Below are 7065 nucleotides of genomic sequence, written 5' to 3' on the forward strand. Positions count from 1 at the left end.
GAGCCTCCCTGCATGAACTTCTTCCGGATGGGGAATAGGGCCTTGCGTCGCTCCAGAATCTCCTTTGGAAACTGGTCGTTGACGCTGAAGTCCGTCCCTCTCAGCTCCCGGCCGCGGCTCTTCACCAGCTCTTTTTCTTTGAAGTGTTCGAATTTGGCCACTATCGGTCTGGGTCTGCGTGCTCCGGGTCGCTTCCCTCCCAGGCGGTGGACTCTATGGAAGGCGATGGTCTTCACGGCGTCCTCCGGGAGCTTCAGGTGAGTTTGGATAAATTCCTTCACTGTAGCCTCCGGGTCCTCCTCTGCCTTCTCCGGGATACCTGAAAACACAAGATTTTCTCTCATGCTGCGGGCCTGAAGCTCGATAATCGATTCTTTAATTTTCTTATTTTCTTCTGAGAGCCGGGTCGTTTCCTCGGTGAGGGAATTCACCGACTCTCTGAGGACAGCGTTTTCAGCAGCCAGTGTTTCCACCTGATGCTGGCTGAACTCGACTGACTCCCGCAGGGCCTGAAACTCCTTGTGAAGGATTTCAACCAGGGCCAAGCGGGCGTCAAAGCTGGACAATTTGTTATTAATGGACTCCAGAATGTCCACAATATTGGTGGTGGGTGGCGAAGTTGCCTCTGGGGAATCTTCTGGGCGGCTTCTTTTTGTGGACGGCGTTGCTTTGCTGGTGGAGGGAGTCGGCGTCTTGTCTGTTTTCCCCATGACCACTCGCTCAAAACACCCGTCGATGTACCGCAGCAAACTATCCAGGTCCTCTTCACCGTCCTCCAGATTGTTGAAAATAATTTAGATAATTTAATTTAGATAATTTAATAAAGTTAGGCTAAGAAACTACCTATATTTTTTTAGTTTTAAGCCTGTCTAGTTATAAATTGGCGAAAAAAAAAAAAGGCTAATCACGCAAATGTTTGCTGATAGAGTCACGCCGCCATTAACGATACTGCCGAGATTCACAAAGTCTCGCGTGACTACAGCATAGTCTCCCTGACTGAGACCTTTTCCTTTTAAGGCCGTGAGGTTTAAGAGGAAGCGCGGGGTCAACACGAAAAATGAAAGTGTCATCTGGAAATTTCACAATGAGATAAAATGCAGTGGATGATGAATTAAGATAACCACACACACACACACGCACGCACACACACACACACACACACACACACACACACACACACACACACACACACACACACACACACACACACACACACACACACACACACACTCCTTACCTGTCATCGTAATACTAAAATATGGGCTAATTGTGTTGGGTGGGTCAGTCTTGCACTGGTACAGACCAGTGTCTGCCTTTGTAAAAGACTTGACATTCAGGGCCAGGGTCACATCAGGCTGAGAGGAGGAAATATTAACAAGGACCTCTTTGTCCTAAAAGATGAAAACAGGTACTGCAGTTACTTTAACCCGAGAAAGGTCACACCCATGTTACAATGTCAGCCTTTCATATGAAGGTTTCAGATAATGAGATCAGCAGCTTATGCATCACATTGCTAATTCCAACATTTTACTACACTATGTCAAAGTATAATCCTAAAAGTATAATAATATCTGAGGTTTGTTACCCTCCACAGCTGTGCAACGTGGCGCGTTGTTAAACATGTGAAAGTACAACTCAGATTGAAGGCTTCTCCGGGTGATATCTTCATGTCTCCTGAAGTATTCACTCCAGCTTGACTGCAAACACCTACACACACAAAGATTGATCTAAAATGCCCTGTTAAAACCTACACTGTGTCCATCAGTTTGCCTCAGCTTTGTAGAGCAGTTTGACTGCAGTTTCATTTGTTCAGCACTGAGGGAATGAGTCCTGTCAGTAGATTTTAGTTAGTTAGTACTTCTCTCTCAGAAACAGGGCCCATCTCTGCACCCACAAGTACAATTTATATGAATGTAGCCCCTAAGGCCAACTATTGGACCAGCAGTAAAAGGTACATATTTAAACAGTTTCTTCTAGATCTGTATGAGACTGACAATGTGCATTTACAAAATAAATTAGCTTAAATATTACGTTTGCTAGTTTCAGTTTTTAGTTTAGTTTATATAACATTGATAGAGACTAAACAATGGTTGCTTATAACTAAATTGGCCATTGCCTTTTTTTTTCCTCATTTACAGTGACTCACCTTCAGCTTTAATCCAGCACAGCAAACTCACCACCAGAAGCAACATATCTGATCTGCCTTTCATCCTTCTTGCCTGTCTGTCACCTGCCTCTCACTCTCAGCATCTGGACATCTCTAGTTTCAGTGCTGGCTATATTTTACCAGAAATCTGTGTGCATAGGGACTGACAGATACAATCTGCTGACACGAGTGTCTGACAGGATGTACATCTCTGAGCAGATGAAGGCTGTGGTAGCCAGAGCAGGAAAGGTGATAAAACTGAACACAATAGTGTCACTCGGGCATTATTATCTTCACAGGTGGCTTAAAGAAAAATCCCCACATATGCTGCAGCAAAAACACACTGTGGTGGCAGGGCTCATAACAGCTGGTCAGCTGGTCAGCATCAATATGTCTCTCCCCATATATGCACAGCAGCACACCAGGACGAGAAGGGAGGAGAAGGAGGCCGAAGCTGACAGCAGAGAGGTACCTGCTGGAGCTGGTCGGGTAGTTACATACAACCAGTGACCAACACACTTCTGTATTGGTCACTGGTTACATACAACCAGTGACCAATACAGAAGTTTGTGAAATAAGCGAACATACAGTACTAAGAACATAGTGGTCTTGTCCATGTGCTGGCGGTTCTATAGTGGCAGCCCTGCTACACTCAGTTAAAATACCAGTACAAACACAGGACATTTTATTGTTTCTATAGTGACACTGTAACAAGACAAGGCCTAATTAGGAGGTAATAAGAATAAATTATTAGATATGATAATATCTGCCTCTGATCAGCAGCAAGAAGCCAAAGGGTAGGTTGAAATTTACCAGTAATCTAAAATAAAAATGTTCAAAAGAGCTGAAAAGCTAAGAAGTGTTCTGCGATCCAAACTATACTTTATTCCAACACGACAATGAGCCACACGGGCTTTAATAAGATACACAAACTGCTCAAGTCAGCCTCCAGATTTTGACCCAGAAAAACATTTTAGCTACCGATGAGGAGCGTAAACACAGAGAGACGCTAACACCAGCTAAAGGTTCAGCAGCCCATCTGAAGGTAAGAAAAATGTTTCCAAAGACAATACAAAACATTTTTTTCAGTCAACTCATAGATTTGATGCCTTTATTCCATTTAAAGGCCGAAAGCACATTAGGAAAGTGCACTTCCTGTTTTACCTGTAATACCTGTGCTAGTATTACAGGTTTTCTAAAATTGTATATTTACATATGCAAATGAGGTATTAGCCTACAAAAGTGTGCTAATTTGCATAAATCTTCAGATAAGTCTGAACATTTGGATTTGAAATTCATCAAATTTTTATATGGAAAAGAATAAAACTTAAGTTTCTGTATTTAAATGTTCCTGAAGGGTAGATTTGGAGGTACAGTGGAGGTCAGAAGTTTACAAACACTCATCATGGGCATGGGTATCATGGCAGTTTGGGACTTTTAGTGATTTCTTTGAACTTTTTTCTAGGGTGGATTGTACAACATACTTCATCAAGGACTTTAAGCTTAAATTTAGTTTTTTATTTTCTCTGATTCACAGCGTCAAAATTATACACACAGGCTCAATTATTCATACACCCCCAGTAATATTTGGTTAAATGTCCCTTAGCACCTTGCACCTCGACCAGATGCTTTTGTTATCCATCAAAAAGCTTCTGGCATAATCCTGGATGGATATTTGACCAGACCTCTTGGCAGAATTGTAGAGTTCATGTAAACTGGTTGGTTTCCTAGCACTGACCTGACTTTTAAGTGTAGTCCACAAATTTTCATTAGGGTTGAGGTCGGGGCTTTGGGAAGGCTATTCCAGATGTTTAATATTAGCTGCTTTATCCATTACAAAGTCATTTTTGATGTGTGTTTGGGGGTCATTGTCCTGTTGGAACACCCAATTATGTTCAAGTTGCAACTGTCTAGCTGTTGACTTGAGGTGAAGCTGATCTATTTGGAGGTAGTTCTCCCATTCATCATTCCATCCACGTTGTGCCAGTACCACTAGCAGCAATTCAGCCCCATAGCAATATGCTAACACCATGCTTAACAGTTGGTACAGTGTTTTTATGTTTGGAGGAGTAAAGGTGAGGCTTTCAAACATACCTCATTGTGGCCAAATAGCTCAATCTGTGTCATGTCTTACCATAAAGCCTTTCTCCAGAAGGGATTTGGCTTGACCATGTGGGCAGCTGCAAATATCAGTGGAGCTTGAAGGTGTCAGTTTTGGAGCAGGGGCACCCTCTCAGTCCATGACGATGTTAAACTCACTTCACTGTGAATAGTGACGCTGGTGTTCCAGCAGTTTCCAGTTCACAGCATGTTTGAGGCTTGGTGATTCCTGGGGTGGTTCCTCAGGGTGACATTATGGGTCTTCTTCCAGACCATGGCAAAGTGGGGACACATCCAAATAAGCTGGTGCATCCTGCAAAGAGCACATTGTTTGAACTGATTTTGGAATTTGCAGTTGTTTATTAATGGCTCCACGAGACCTTTTCAAGCATTGGTCAGTCCAATGATTGCTCACAAACAAATCCTTTTTATGCTGGCAAAGGGAAATTAACAGTTGTAGTCAATCATGATCACTAACAAGAAGTTAACAGGCCTATTGTAAAACCTTCAGCACCACTTATTAAAAGATGTAAGTAAGTGTCTATTGTTACGGCTGCGTGCCGTGTTGTGTGCGTGGGATCGCAGTCTCTCTCTCTCTTCCCAGCCCGGGCCAAACACAAGGTGTGTCCACTTCCGATTAAGGACACCTGGTATAAAGAGGTGGATGCGAGACGTGGAAAGGGTGAGAGGAAAAAGCGTGGCGAGGGCCAGGTGCAGCGGACAAGTGCTCGTGTGAGGGTTGCGTTACTCCCTGTGGGAGGGTGGCTTATCTGTTGGCCGACAACAGACGTGGTCCAGGGATCCGGAGAAATGGGTTTTCTTTGAGAGTTGTGTCCGTTTAGCGCTATTCACACTTTTAGCCCCTTACCGGGACAGGTAGCATCTCCAGTTTGGAGAGTGTTGGGCTGGTTTTAGCTGTGTGGTGTTTTCCTCTTTTTAAAGCGTATGTTGCTCCCTTGTCCCCTAGGCCCGCCGGACATAACAGTATATATGTTGGAACCTGTGTGTATACTTTTGACCCTGTGTGAATCAGAGAAAATACAAAATAAAGTCCAACATATGCACCAAATTCTTATTTTTTGTTAAGTCATTAAAGATGTATGCTGTACAAACATTTCAACCTGGAAAAAGAACAGTTCAAAGAAATCATTAAAAGCCCCAAATCACCAACCCCTGATGGTTTCTATCACTGTTTGCTTTTCAGAATGTGGATTGCCCTGTACTTAATGAGAAGGGCAATTTGCTTGATTTTGTTCATTTTTTGGGGGGAGGGGGGGGGGGGGGTTGTGTGTTAAACAGCTCATTCTGCTACTGACTCTTGAATTTGAGCCTCTGGTACCCCAGGTGATGACAATCAGGCTTGTCACCATTGGAGGTAATCTCGGTGCAGAAATATATCGATATGAGATTCTGCAGCCAGTGGCAATCCCATATCTCCACAGTCTGGTACTGAACTCTATCCTTCGAGATGACAACACTCACCCCCACAGAGTGGGATTTATCAGAGACTACCTCAAGAATTTGGGAGTGGAAAGGATGGGATGGCCTGCCTGCTGACCTCAGCCCTATTGTGCACTTGTGGGATCAGCTTGGGTGTGTTGTTCGTGCCAGAGGCGACCAACACAACCACACTGGCTGATTGTGACAGATGCTAGTTGAAGAATGGGATACCATCCCACAACAGTGTGTGACCAAGCTGGTGACCAGCATGAGGAGGAGGTGCCAGGCTGTTGTGGCTGTGTGTGGTTCTTCCACATGCTGCTGAGGTCTCTGTTTGTTAAACGAATAAATGCCAATATGTCGTGTTAATTCAGACATTAATCATTCAATCCAATAAATGACGCCAAACAAGAGTCAATAGCAGAATAAGCTTGTTGGCATTGACAGAAAGATTTGGCAAGTTTTTCATGGGCGCAACCCACATATTCAACTCTGCTGCTCAGCCCACAAATGCATTTTCCTTACAAGTGTGGCACCACCTTCGCTCCATGCAGCTCCTGCTGCAGCTGTTTAATTGTATTTTAGTTTGATTAAAGTGGGTGGCTGTGAATCAGGAGGTAGAGCAGGTCATTTACTATTTGGAAAGTTGGTGGTGCGATCCCTGGCTGCTCCAGTCTGCATGCCAAAGTAAACTTGGGCAACATACTGAACCCCAAGTTGTTTCCAATGTGTTCATCGGTGTGTGAATGTTAGAAAATAAAATGTTTGTATGAATGGTTAAATCCTCAGCACTGGTTCCCCCCCAGGGCTGTGTGCTGAGCCGTCTTCCCAGGCTGTCATACTGTGAAGTTTGCGGCGACACAGCAGTGGCCGGATGCATCGCTAGGAACGATGAGTCTGGCTACAGGTGGAACATCTGGACGGTTGAACTCTTGTGGGCTGTGTAGCTGCACTGCTCCTCCTCTAGCAGTCCTTGTACACACCCATGCTGCTGTTGCTGCTGACATTCATACAAGACACTGCTGTGGCACCACGTGTCACTACCTTTACTTCACATCCTAAACTGTTTATTTTATATTAGTTTGTTTTTATATTTATTCAGTGTGTGTGTGTGTGTATATATATATATATAAATATATATACTTCTTTAATATACTTGAATTACTATTACAAGGTCAACATTGGGACCTGATGACAGAATTTCGTTCCACTGCATGCAAATGTGATGCGAATGACAATAAAGCATCCTTGAATCCTTAATTCATAATTGCCCAAACACAAAATTCCTTATTTTTGTGCTAATGTTATATATGTGAAAAATATGCTGAACTACATAGCAAATACTTTATTGCAGATAAGCATAAAACACAAACCGTGAA

The sequence above is a fragment of the Archocentrus centrarchus genome, chromosome 17, assembly GCF_007364275.1.
Source record: "Archocentrus centrarchus isolate MPI-CPG fArcCen1 chromosome 17, fArcCen1, whole genome shotgun sequence".
In the NCBI taxonomy this organism is placed as follows: domain Eukaryota; kingdom Metazoa; phylum Chordata; class Actinopteri; order Cichliformes; family Cichlidae; genus Archocentrus; species Archocentrus centrarchus.